The sequence below is a fragment of the Pseudorca crassidens genome, chromosome 8, assembly GCF_039906515.1.
Source record: "Pseudorca crassidens isolate mPseCra1 chromosome 8, mPseCra1.hap1, whole genome shotgun sequence".
In the NCBI taxonomy this organism is placed as follows: domain Eukaryota; kingdom Metazoa; phylum Chordata; class Mammalia; order Artiodactyla; family Delphinidae; genus Pseudorca; species Pseudorca crassidens.
Window position 1 is genome coordinate 100,634,344 of NC_090303.1, and position 13,744 is coordinate 100,648,087.

The 13,744-nt window shown below is 47.1% G+C and overlaps 1 long non-coding RNA gene across 1 annotated transcript; it reads left to right on the forward strand.

Annotated features, from left to right (window-relative positions):
- The first annotated feature begins 330 nt into the window (after positions 1 to 330).
- On the forward strand, positions 331 to 11,131 carry LOC137228675 (uncharacterized). Its single transcript, XR_010945333.1, has 3 exons — positions 331 to 610; positions 10,266 to 10,456; positions 10,930 to 11,131. It is a non-coding gene; the product is annotated as an uncharacterized lncRNA (long non-coding RNA).
- The last annotated feature ends 2,613 nt before the right edge of the window (positions 11,132 to 13,744 follow it).

The following is a 13,744-nucleotide window of genomic DNA, read 5'->3' on the forward strand; positions in this document are numbered from 1 at the left end:
GAGCGATCTTCCTCCTGTTCCTGGTGAGGGGCTGGGCCTGCTCGTGGCCAAGGCTCACTCCAGAACCTTCCTTCTGTGCCTTCCTCTTTGATTCAGATTTGGGGTTGCATCAATTGTCTCTATCAGCCAAAGAGGGTCCTGAGCGGTAGTAACGCAATGACAGGGTCTTTTGAGACCCGGGGCTGATGTAGGTGAATCAGGCAGGATCCTTGTTCAACTCAAATCCAGGAACACCATAAAGGGGAACCGCAGGCTCCGTAACTGAGAAGGGCGGGGACTTGACCGTGACGCCGGCTCCGCCCTCCTTCATGTCAGCTGCCTCCCGCCTCGGGGCAGGAAGGCGCGGGCGGTAGCTGGGCCCTCCGCCAGCTCAGGCTCAGCTCCTTCCCTGATGCTCTGAACCCCTTGCAGGGCTGACTGTCGTCGGCTGGAATCGGTCGATGCCTGCTGCCAGGGGCAGAGGCCGCACCAGGCCTGGGGGACGGCACGCGCTGGATGGCCAGGCCTGGGCACACACTGCCTGGAGAGGGTCAGCCCCGCCTGGAGCCCGTGGTCTGCGCGTGGGGAAGGGATGGTTCACCAGGGAAGCCCAGAGGCGAGTGGACTCCAGGTAGGAGCCCAGCAACCCGGTGGCTTGTTATAACCGCAAGATCACAGCCCCCCTCCCGACTCTAATCAGAAACGGCATTTAAAAAAATACATACAGAAACACCACCGGGTTTTTTATAATTATTATTATTCAAAAATATTTATTTATTTTGGCTGTGCCGGGTCTTAGTTGGGGACACAGACTCTTTAGTTTGTGGCATGCATGCGGGATCTAGTTCCCCGGCCAGGCATCAAACCCGGGCCCCCTGCGCTGGGAGTGCAGAGTCTTATGCACTGGACCAACCAGGGAAGTCCCAGAAACTGCCTTTTAACAAGATGCCCAGGCCGTCATCGTGTGTGCAGGTGGTCTGCCCTACCTCACTTCCCCCCTCTTTGAGGGGGACCTTTTGACTCTGACATGCCATCGACCCTACTGTCCAAAGGGAGCAAACTGAAGCGTGGTTTTTCTTAGGCAGCTTGTGGGGTGTAGAGACGAGACGCTGCCTCCACCAGGGTCCAGGATCCCATCCACAGTCGCCCCCCACCCCCGCCCTGGGGAGCAGAGCATTCATCAGCCGTGCCCATCCTGACCTGGCCGGTCCAGCCTGGCTTTATGAGAATTTTCCATTAACACAGAACACAGCACAGAAGAGAAAAGCCCAGGAAAAGGCCAGCCCCGAGAAAGCAGAGCAGTTCCTCCACCTGGTCTCTGCACCCACCTTATGACCCCCCTTCAAAACATCATGAAGCCTCACTTTCCTCACCCTAATAATGCCCAAGTGAGAGGGTGTGTGCTGTGGCTGTGCCCCGCTGGATCCCCTTTCCAAGCTATCGTGGGCATCGGCTGTTAATGGTTCACAGCTGCCCAGCTCAGGGGGCTGCCCCCAGCCCACCCCTACCACTGCGAGTGACTGCTGACCCCAGAGGGGCCAGCTCCAAGTGCAGCCTCTGCTCGGGGCTGCCGAGGGAACAGGCGACCCTGGGGTCCTGCTGAGACCACATCCCTGGCTCCTTCCTCCACCAGAGCCCACTTCCCACTTCCCTTCTGCAGAGAGCACCTCCCAACAGTTCTCGTTCCCCTTGAACAGAATCCTTGACTCAGGCTTTGCTTCCAAGGACCGCAACCTAAGGCAGTGTCTCAGCGGGATACACGCTCCAAGGCTCTTGCACAGACAAGAGATCGTGAGTAGCATCTTTGTTTAGTTCTGCGTGGTGCTGTAGGCTTTGATCAAAGAGCTGCTGGTAGATGGACAGATTGGAGGTGGCCATGTGCTTTGTGAGATGGTGAAACCCACGTAGAACAAATACCCACTGCTTTTCTCGACCTAGCTTTAGACTTGGGTAGCATTTCAAACGCAGATGCTTCAGACCAAGCATGTTAGCTGTTGTGTTTAATAATAATCATTTTAAAAAGGCTGTTGTTGGTCCGAACGCCTGGGGACAGGGGCCTCTGAGATGTGGGAAAGACCCGAGGGGCTGAGCTGGTCCTTCCCCAGCTTGTGGAAATCTGCTAGGAGACAAGCAGCAACTCCTGAGATCAGGTTTCAAGCACGTGGGTTCAAGAGAGCCTTAGTTGATAGGAGCAGCGTGAACTGTGTCCGTGTGTGGGACAAGAGGCGTTCCGGAGCCAGGTGGCATGATGGTGCATGTGGGTCCTGAGAGGTGGCAGAGACAGTGGCTGAGGGACAGAGGGGACAGGCAGCCTCCACTGCATGCAAGCACTCCCAGAAATTACTGGGGGTGTGTGCGTTGTGGTCTCCTGCAGGAGGAATGGACGCCATAGAGTTCTGGGGGCTGGGGAGCGCTCAATCTTTATTTGCACATAAGAAGCAGCATGTTTCAGGCTGGTGGAGCGGGACACCATGGCCGTCGCTTTCCTACCTCGTCTCCGCGCTAGCTCACGGTGCCTGCTGCTTCGAGGATAATGCTTGTTCTCTCTGCTACTGCCCTTGACATCTCCGCCCTCTGCTCTGTGTGTCCCTCTCTGTCTCCCCCACAGAATCCCAGAGACAGGTTTGGTGTGACTAGTCACCATCTCTTGGACAGAGTTCATTCTCCCCACACTTCGATGTGGCTGTGAGCCTTGAGCTGGCATGCCGGGGGCAGGTACACTCCAGACCCAGTAGCTCCGGCCAGGGTGATGGCAAAATATGAACCCCGGGAACTCTGAGGGATGCCTGAGCACATGTTCCCAGGAGGGGGCTGACAGGGTCGGGGGCTGTCTGGCTGGTCCAGCCGGTGCTCTAGTTTCTCTCTCACTTTTACTGTGCAAATCTCTCTGCAGCCCCCCAGTGACCAGGGAGATGGCCTTGTTGCATGGATGTTGGTTTTGATTGGATTCATGCTCTGCGTAGGATGCTGGAGTTGGAACAAAAATATCCCCTTTGGATTTTCTTTCTGTTCCTATTGCCTCTCCCCGGTTGGTATATGTTTACAGTCACTTCTCCCTAATGCCTGGAGAGGGTTATATAAAATGGGACTGCTCTCTTGGCCATCACTGGGGCGTATTAAGGAAATCTTGCAATATGAGAAAATCAAGAAACAGAGCCAGTGAATACAGCAGTCCCACTTATTGGACAACGTTAAAAAAAACCCAGATATCACTGATAGACCGTATTCTGTGAATACAATCTGTGAATATTCTGTGAATGCAATAAAATTAGAAATACAGGTACACCTCTGAGATATTTCTGGTTCGGTTTCAGACCCCCGCAACAAAGCAAATATCGCAAAGAAGCAAGTCACATGAATTTTTTTTGTTTCCCAGCGTATATAAAAGTTCTGTTTACACTAGACGGTAGTCTGTTAAGTGTGCAGTAGCATTATGTCTTTAAAAAAACAGTGTACACACCTTAATCTAAAAATACTTTATTGCTAAAGACTTCTAACTCCCACCTGAGCCTTCAGTAAGTCGCAGTAGTAACATCAAAGATCACTGATCACAGATCACTGTAACATAAGTATTAACATCTTATTTCATATTATAATAATGAAGATGTTTGAAATATTGCGAGAATTACTAAAATGTGGCACAGAGACGTGATGTGAGCAAAGGCTGTTGGAAAAATGACGCAGATAGACTTGCTTGACGCAGGGTTGCCATAAATCTTCAATTTGTAAAAAATGCATTATCTGTGAAGCGCCATAAAACGATATGTACCTATAATTAACAAAAAACCCACAAAAGCTTCTGTATATTCAGGAATTTATGTGTTTATGTAAAAACACACTTATTAATAATTTACAGATTACAGAAGAAATTGCAATGGAAATGATAAAATATTTATGAATGAATGACTATGAAAACACTATGTTTCAAACCTTGTGTCATGCAAGAGGAAAATTTTACTCTTAAATGTATTCATCAGAACAGAGGACATTTTGAAAATCAAAAAGTCAAGAGTTTAACTTAAGAAGTTAAGAAACGAACAACAGAATATGCCCAAAGAAGGAGAAAAATAATAAGAAAGATAAAAGTAAATTAAGATAGGAGCCCAGATAGCTTTAACTGGGAAGGCTTGTCCACCTCTAATGATGAGGTAATTCTTCATATACAAACTGTTCCAGAGAATAGGGTGAAAAATACTCCCAAACTCTTTTAATGAGGCTGGTAAAACCTTGACAATGAAACCAGACAAGGGCAGGACAACGAAGGAAAATTTTCAGCCAATCTCACCCATAAGTAGAATCGCAAAAATCCAAAATGAGATGTTGGCAAATAAAATCCAGAAATATATTTTAAAATGCATCATGACCAAAAAGGCTTTATCAGACATATATAAGATGGTTCAACATCAGAAAATTCTATTAAAGAAATATACCACTGCAGCAGGTAATGGAGAAAAAACATGAACATCTCAATAGATGCAGGAAAAGCATTTGCTAAAATTCAATTTATTTGCAATAAAAAAATCCAAACCCCAAACAAGCAAACAAAACAAAACAAAAACCAAACAAAGCTTCTTTTTTAAAAAAATTTACTTATTTGTTTTTGGACGCACCGTATCTTCGTTGCTGCATGTGGGCTTTCTCTAGTTGCGGCCAGCGGGGGTTACTCTTCAGTGCAGTGCGCGGGCTTCTCATTGCGGCATGTGGGCTTCTCATTGCGGTGGCTTCTCTTGTTGGGGAGCGCAGGCTTTAGGTGCGTGGGCTTCAGTATTTGTGGCTCGCAGACTGTAGAGCACGGGCTCAGTAGTTGTGGTGCACGGGCTTCGTTGCTCTGTGGCGTGTGGGATCTTCCCGGACCAGGGCTCGAACCTGTGTCCCCTGCATTGGCAGGTGGATTCTTAAGCACTGCACCACCAAGGAAGCCCAAACAGAGCTTCTTTTTAGGGTTACCTCTGTTGTCTGTTCTGTGCAATCCTTCCCCCTTCCCATTACACTATACCTTCCTCCTCTGCTGCTTTTTTTTTTTAATTAAAAAACATTTTTTTAAGTATAGTTGATTTACAACATCATATTGGTTTCAGATGTACAACATAAGGATTCAAATTTTTATAAATTATACTTTAAGTTATTATAATAAAATATCGGCTATATTCCCTGTGGTGTACGATGTATCCTTGTAACTTATTTATTTTATACCTCTTGTAGTTTGTACCTCTTGTCCCCCTGCCCCATCTTGCCTCTCCCCACTTCCCTCTTCCCACTTGTAGCTACTATTTCTCTATATCTGTGAGTCTGTTTTGTTATATCATTCACGTGTTTTATTTTTTAGATTCCTTGTATAAGTGATAATATACAGTATATTTCTTTCTCTGTCTGACTTATTTCACTGAGCATAATACTCTCCAGGTCCATCCATGTTGCTGCAAATGGCAAAACTTGAGTCTTTTATATGGCTGAGTAGTATTCCATTGTATATATACATCACTTCTTCTTTATCCATTCATCTGTTGATGGACATTTAGGTTGCTTCCATATCTTGGCCATTGTAAATCATGCTGCTATGAACATTGGGGTGCATGTATCTTTTTGAATTAATGTTTTCATTTTCTTCAGATATATACTCAGGACTGGGATTACTGGGTCATATGGTAACACTATTTTTATTTTTTGAGGGTCCTCCATACTGTTTTCCATAGTGGCTGCACCAGTTTACCTCCCCACCAGCAGTGCTGGAGGGTTCCCTTCTCTCCACACCCTCTGCAGCACTTGTTTGTTGTGGTCTCTTCCTACTCTTCTTTATCACACTTTCATGGGTAGGCCTTTTTAACATCTTTATTGGAGTATAATTGCTTTACAATGGTGTGTTAGTTTCTGCTTGATAACAAAGTGAATCAGCTATACATATACATATATCCACATATCTCCTCCCTTTTGCGTCTCCCTCCCACTAGGCCTTTGCCTTTGTTCCCTCTTCCTGGAATATTCTGGAATATTCTGCTCCCAGATATTCCCAGGGCTCTCTTGCCACTGAGGTATGAGTGGAGCTGTCATCTCATGGAGGCCTTTTCTAAACACTCTAGGTCAATAACTCCCCATCTATTCTTTTTCACATCAACCAGCTCTATTTTCTCTCTTGCGTTTATCACAAACATGACCTTGTTTATTTATTTGTTTGCTTGTTCATTATCTCCCCCTTCATATATAAGCACCAAGGACAGTACAATGCCTGGCACACGTCAGGTGCTATATAAATATTTGTTGTGTTAACTGACACGGGGTTTTTGGCTATTACTGGGACATATTCAGGAAATTTTATAACATAGCAAATTAAACTTATGAATAGTTTCAAATGTAATGAAATACTTTTGAGACTACATGTAACAGCAAAGTTGATATGTTGCTCTCTGTAGATATTTATTGATTTTAACTTTTCAGTTTTCTTTTGGTATTTTGCAATGAAAAAATAGTCTGCAACATTTTTATAGTTTTGCAAAACCTGTAAGCCCTAGGCTTTCTGTCTATGATGTCTAATGGAAAAATGGACCTATTTGGGGGAATTATGTAATTTCTCTCTCTTTTTGTCTGTGCATCCAATAAATGGAACTTATTTCGTTTTTAAGGGGAAAGTTGTGTGAGATTCTTTATTTGGTTGACTATGTGGTGAGGTATAGAGAGCTTACATAAGCTGCGTAGTGAGCTAGTCACGCCAGACTTTTCTAACAGATGTCAATGGGAGAGTGGCGCCCTCTAGCGCACATTTGGAGAACTGATGCTGAGTGAATTGGACTTTTGTTCTCTTAAGGCCAGCCTGGCCACGTTTTTATTATAATGCACAAGTCAGGGACCATGTAGGCGGTCAGTAAATACTTTCTGAATGAATAAATGGAACCATGAGGCTTTGCAGAGTGCCCTATGGAAGTGAGTAAAAAAATAAATAAATAAAAGCAGAGTTGTAAAGTTAACTGTCCCCTTAGAGATGAAGTGAAGGTTGATGGCTAATACAGGGGAGAAAATTGGAGGTAGTGAAATTCAACACGTGTTTCTTTTCTGAGTTTCCAGAAGGGAGAAGGAGAAAACATAGAGTAACTTTCCAAACAGAATGAGCCAAAAAGCCGGCAATGAAAGTTTGCTCATGAAAGTGTTAGAGGGACTTTTAAAAAGGGAGTAGACCCCAAAGGGGTTGATACGCCAACTCCATCAGCTGGCTGAGTCGACCACAGGATGTGAGAGAAGGAAGCACGTAATAAGAGCGGGAAAAACAACCACTAGCTGAAAAGTTGTGGGCTGTTTTCATCTGTAAGCAAATCTTTAAAATGTAGATATTACCCTCACATGCGGAATCTAAAATATGATACAAATGAACCTATCTATGAAACAGAAACAGAATCACAGACATAGAGAACAGACTGGTGGTTGCCAAGGGGGAGGGGGCTTGGGGGAGGGATGGAGTGGGAGGTCGGGGTTAGCAGATATAAGCTTTTATATATAGAATGGATAAACAACAAGGTCCTACTGTAGAGCACAGGGAACTAAATTTAATATCCTGTGATAAATCATAATGGAAAAGAGTATATGAAAAAAGAATGTGTATATGTATAACCGAATCACGTTGCTGTACAGTAGAAATTAACACAACATTGTAAATCAACTATACTTCAATAAAAAATATTGATAAAATGTAGATGTTACTGAGGAAATTTGAACACTTATTGGATACTCGATAATACAGAATTGTTAATTTTCCTCAGTTACAATTAGGTTATTGTGCTTACATAATAAAAGGATCTTTAGCTTTCAGAGCTACATAGGGAATGAAATGCTCTCTGGGATTTGTTTCAGAATCGTCTGGGGCATGGGCGTGAGAAGGTGCAGTTAGAGATGAAACAGTGTTGACTGTGTGTTGATGATTTGAAGCTGGGCGAGAGGGGACCGGGCTCATTAGAGCCTCTGTCTACCATTGTCGTGTGTTGGAAAACTTCCTTAATAACCAGTTGAGGTATGTTTTTGCCTAATCCTTCTGGCTTTTTGAAAGATCCCTTCTTAATACTCCCGAAGAAACGGGAGTGTTGTGGATGTTTTGGGGCAGAGGAGGTGTTTGAGGCTGACTGGCAATGTTGGTTTTGAGCCCTTTCCTTTTGTCCAAGAGATCAGAATGGCTGAGAAGGGGGAGGGGCTAAGAAGGTGCCCTGCTTAATTTACATAGGGGGTAATGTCATTCTACTAGTCCTTTCAAGATGGGGAAAGATGATCTCATTAGATAACTGAGCCAAATCATTTTGTGGTCGGATTGACTTACGGATAGATTAACTGGAAAATCTGAAAAGTTTTCCAAATGCTACTGAGGAAATAAAATTGCAGCAAAGACCTCTTTGCTGTGCATCAGATAGTTGAGTATGAACCGACTTTTGACCTCTAGAATGTTAATTCTACGTTGGAATGCTTTGAGGGTCTTTGTTGTTGTTTTTCTTTTTGTGTGTGTGTGGTACACGGGCCTCTCACTGCCGTGGCCTCTCCCGCTGCGGAGCACACGCTCCGGGTGCGCAGGCTCAGCGGCCATGGCTCACGGGCCCAGCCGCCCCGCGGCATGTGGGATCTTCCCGGACCGGGGCACGAACCCGTGTCCCCCGCATCGGCAGGCGGACTCTCAACCACTGCGCCACCAGGGAGGCCCTTTTTTGTTGTTTTTGAACTAAATGTTTTTAAAAGGAAAAATGACATAAATAATTTTTGAGAGAATCCCAGTTCTTTAGAGTGACTATGTTCCTGCTCTGATCCCGCGGGGGAGGGCAGCGCGGTGCCTCTGGAACAGTAAGAGAGCAGGTGGGGGACACTGAGCCCCTGCCAGTACTTCAGAGACTGATGCCCAGCTGTAACAATACTGTGAGTGAATTTTTGGAAGTAATTTCCGTATTTGCCCTAATTTAGAAAAATTCTGAGGAACACTAGAAATGACTAGGGATCACATCAAGAAATGCAGCGTTAATGTCAACTTCCAGTAGAGACAGGTTCTGGGCTCCACGCTCTGGGTCTTCTTTCTGGACAAGGTGGGGCGGGGGGTGATGCCATGGGACTGGTAGAAGCAGGTATTTGGATTGAAGAGGCTTCAGCTGACTTTTCAGTGGCCACTAGACAGAAACGGCTGTGGTAGGAAGAGCATGGGTCTTGGTGTTAAAACTGGGTTAGAATCCCAGCTCTGCCACTTCTAGCTGCGATCTTGGGGAAACTGGCTCCTAACAGGAATTGTCTGGTTCTCTGCACTCCAAAGGTTGCCTGAAGTAAGGCACAAGTGCCTGTTGGTGAGCGTCCCCCTCTTTCTTTTTTTGTTGTTTATTGCTAACTTAAAAAAAATTGAAATACAGTTGATTTACAATGCCATGTTAGTTTCAGGTGTACAGCACAGTGATTCACACACACACACACACACACACACACACACATATATATACACATATATCTATTCTTTTTCAGATTCTTTTCCCTTATAGGTTATTACAAAATATTAAGTATAGTTCCCTGTGCTAGACAGTAGGTCCTCATTGGGTATCTATTTAATATATAGTAGTGTGTATATGTTAATCCCATCCTCCCAAAATATCCCTCCCCACCTTTCCCCTTTGGTAACCATAAGTTGGTTTACTATGTCTGTGGGTCTATTTCTATTTTGTAAATAAGTTCATTTGCATCCTTTTAGATTCCACATGTAACTGCTATCATATGATAGTTGTCTTTCTCTGCCTGGCTCACTTCACTCAGTATGATGCGTCCCCCTCTTTCCAAAGCACTTCCTTCGATGTCCGTTTCCAGGCTGCACCCCTCAATCCTCCGTCCCAGCTGAGCACAGGCACCACCCCCTCCTGGCCACCTGCTTCCCACCCAGCAGGTGGAGGGGTTGCATGACGGGGAAAGTCAGGGGGACCCTCGGGCCCGGAGGGGCATGGCTGGCCCCAGGGTTCTGAACCTGGGTAGGGGTATGCAAATGGAATTGTCAGTGGGTTGAGGTTTCCAGGACTTCTAAAAGGGCCCCAATAAACCCTCCAGAACTTTCACTCGAGGCTGGAAGAATAAAATGAGGAATTTCTGTTTCTCTAATTTGAGGGATTTTAGAAATGGAAGTTGGGACTCCAGACGTTTCTTCGCTTCCACAGTGAACAGAATGGAGGCAACTTTTCCTTGGGTTGGACTTAGTGCCTGAAACCCTTCTACTGGTGCCACCTTCCAGCTGTTAGCCCCCCCCACTGGGTGGGATGCTGAGTCTGAAATGCCCCCCGCACCTCATCTTCCCCTTCCAGATACTGCAGTCCCACCTGGTGAGGCCCGGATCCCTCCTTTCTGGCTGGAATTGTCCTGGGGCCAGATGAGATCCGAGGAAGGCCGTGAGCTGTGGAGGGCACCGTGCCATCCAGAAACAGGGGAGCCGAGGGGGTCCAATTGGGCTGGAAAGACCCCAGTCTGTTTGGGTCTGAGGCCTCACCTGTAACAGGTATATCTTGGTTGAAGGCAATGTACAAGATGTTTGAGGGAAGTGCTGTAAGTTCATTGCACAAAAGTAAAACTACGTACAGGGCTGGTGTGGAGGAGACCGAGAGAGGATGCAAAGAATGTAGTCCTGGAGATGGAGAGAGGATGCAGGAGGGTGGGTGTGGAGATGGAGAGAGGATGCAGGAGGTGGGTGTGGAGAGATCCTAGTGCTGGGCTCCCAGGGGAAACGCCTGAACCAACCCAAAATAGGGTCCACCCAAGCTAGACTCTTGCAACAGGCCCAGCCCAGTGGGTTTCTGGGCCCTGGGCAGTTGGAGGAGAGAAGGGCAAAGTCAGACCAAGTGTGCCTGGAAGGCTGCTCCAGACAGGGTGGGATTGGAGGTTGCGGGGAAGATGCTAGGGCCCAAAGCCAGGATCCCCTTGGTGGGAGACGGCAGAGAGGCGCTGAGCCTGAGGAGTGTTTTGGATCCACAGGTCCTCCAACTGCAAGAAGGGGTGATGCCCTCAAGTTGGCGACCAAGGGGTCACTTCTGGAGAAAGCCCAGAGCTGCAGGAAGTGGCCAGACACCTGCTCCACTGTTGCCAGCTGGGACCCCGCGGGATTTTCTGTACCTCCCCAGGCAAGCGCTCCCTTTCTAAAAGCAAGATAATAAAACCTGCTTCCTGTTTTCACTGATGTAGATTGTGATTACTTGGTGGGTTATTTTTAGGAGAGTTGCCAACATCTTCCGATGAACAACTAATTCCAGGTGCTCTGTGGGGCCCTGGAGAAGCTGCAGGAAGATTGGATGCCTGATGCCCGGCTTCTCTTATAATTCATTAGGCTTCTGGAACGCATGTAGTGAAAGGCAGAAAGCATTGTGACGAGAAGTCAGGGGACCTGGGTGTCACACCTTGTGGTGAACTTTATTTTTTATTAAATAGAAGGGTGACTTTTAAATTTTTTCTAGCTTTATTGAGATATTCTTGACATATTATATATGTAAGTTTAAGGTGTATGATGAGATGATTTCATAACCGTATATATCGCAAAATGTTTACTACAATGAGGTTAGTTAACACCTCTGCCCCTCACCTTTTTGTGTGTGTAGTGATAACGTTTATCATCTAATCTCTTAACGACTCTCAAGTATATTATGAGGCTAACCTCATTCTCTGCTTCTCAGAAGGTGCTGACTCAGTCCTGGGCACCAAAGAGAGAGGCTTGTGGGGACCCCAAGGCCACCGGCTGCAAGCTAGGCTTTTGGAGGGCTTCCCTGGTGGCACAGTGGTTAAGAATCCGCCTGCCAATGCAGGGGACATGGGTTTGAGCCCTGGTCCGGGAAGATCCCACATACCGTGGAGCAACTAAGCCCATGCGCCACAACTACTGAAGCCCGCGTGCCTAGAGCCCGTGCTCCGCAATAGGACAAGCCACTGCAATGAGAAGCCCGTGCACCACAACGAAGAGTAGCCCCTGATCTCCACAACTAGAGGAAGCCCGCTCGCAACAACGAAGACCCAATGCAGCCAAAAATAAATAAATAAAATAAATTAAAAAAAAAAAGTTCTTAGGAGTGTTGAATTATTCTTCATTATCTATACATGCTTATCTAAAATGCTCTGGAGGACTTCCCTGGCAGTCCAGTTGTTAAGAATCCACCTTCCAATGCAGGGGGCGCGGGTTGGATCCCTGTTCAGGGAACTAAGATCCCACATGCCACGGAGCAACTAAGGCTGCATGCTCTAGAGCCCGTGTCACAACTAGAGAGCCCGCCCTCCACAACTATTGAGTGCACATGCTCTAGAGACTGCATGCCGCAACTAGAGAGAAGACCGTGTGTTGCGATGAAACATCCCGTGTGGCACAAAGAAGATCCCGTGTGCTGCAACTACTGAACCCCACTCACTCTCCAGCCTGCATGCTGCAACTAGAGAGAAGCTCATGCGCTGCAATGAAAGATTCCACGTGCCTCAAAGAAGATCCCGTGTGCCACAACTAAGACCCGACGCAGCCAAATAAATAAATATTTAAAAAATAAATAAAATGCTCTGGAAGGTGGGCCATGGCTGGGCTGTGGTCTGTCTGAGCCCAGGCGCTGGCCCTCAGCCAATGAAGCAGGAGCACCTGGGTTTAAGATGCAAGAAGTAATCGGCCTCTGAGGTCCCTTCTGGCTCCTGGCTTTTTACCTGTTTCTTTTTTTGTTTTTAATTAATTAATTTATTTTTGGCTGCGTTGGGTCTTTGTTGCTGCGCACGGGCGGTGAGCAGTCATTGAGGTGCGCGGGCTTCTCATTGTGGTGGCTTCTCTTGTGGAGCACGGGCTCTAGAGTGCAGGCTCAGTAGTTGTGGCACGCGGGCTCAGTAGTTATGGCTTGCGTGCTCTAGAGCGCAGGCTCAGTAGTTGTGGTGCACGGGCTCAGTTGCTCCGCGGCATGTGGGATCTTCCCGGACCAGGGCTCGAACCCGTGTCCCCTGCATGGGCAGGCGGATTCTTAACCACTGCCCCACCAGGGAAGTCCCTGGCTTCTCACTTGTGTTTTGGCCCCACTTGTTCCTGGTGCACCCATGTCGCCTTCCTCTGCTCATTAAAAATCCTGCTCTTGCCTCCCCACCAGCCAGCAGCCTGGGTGGCAGACACAGATGTCCTTCTAATAATAGCAAGGTGGTAGAAAAGTCCTACCAGAAGTGATGATAGCACCTGCGGATGGAGCAGCAGCCCTTGGCATTCACCATCCAGCCTCCCACCCAGCGAGGGGACTACAGCCCCGAGAGACGTCTCTTCCCAAGGCGACGCTGAGTCTAGACACCTACGTCAGCATCATGTGCCGGAACGGGGAGAGAAGTTAGATAGCAGCTGGAGGGGGAAGCGGGGTGAGAGAATATTCTTTTTTAAAGATGGGAGAGGAGAAGGTAGGAGACTTATGGGGCTGGGGGGCGGGGGAGGTGAATGGACTACAACACAGAGGGATGATGCCCCGTTAGAGCCCGTTGAGGGTGGTGATCCTAGTGTAAAGTCACTTCCGCCAGTAGGTTTGTGTGTCTCCCCTCGGCGCCCTCAGCGGTGCAGGCGCAGGCGTGGTGTTGATGGATCGGCGCCACGTTTCACCCAGCACGTTCATGTTCTCCTCCGCCTGACAGCCTTAGACGGCCCTCTTCCTGACTCTTGACCTCCCTTTCCTTGAAGCATTTACTTCAGAAAACTTGTAATTGCAAACTCTTTCTCTGCCCCTTTGAGATGTAACTCTTTTTAAAAGCCTCCTGCCAGTTTTACAACCCAGATCTATCTTTCTCAAGGATGTGGGAGCGG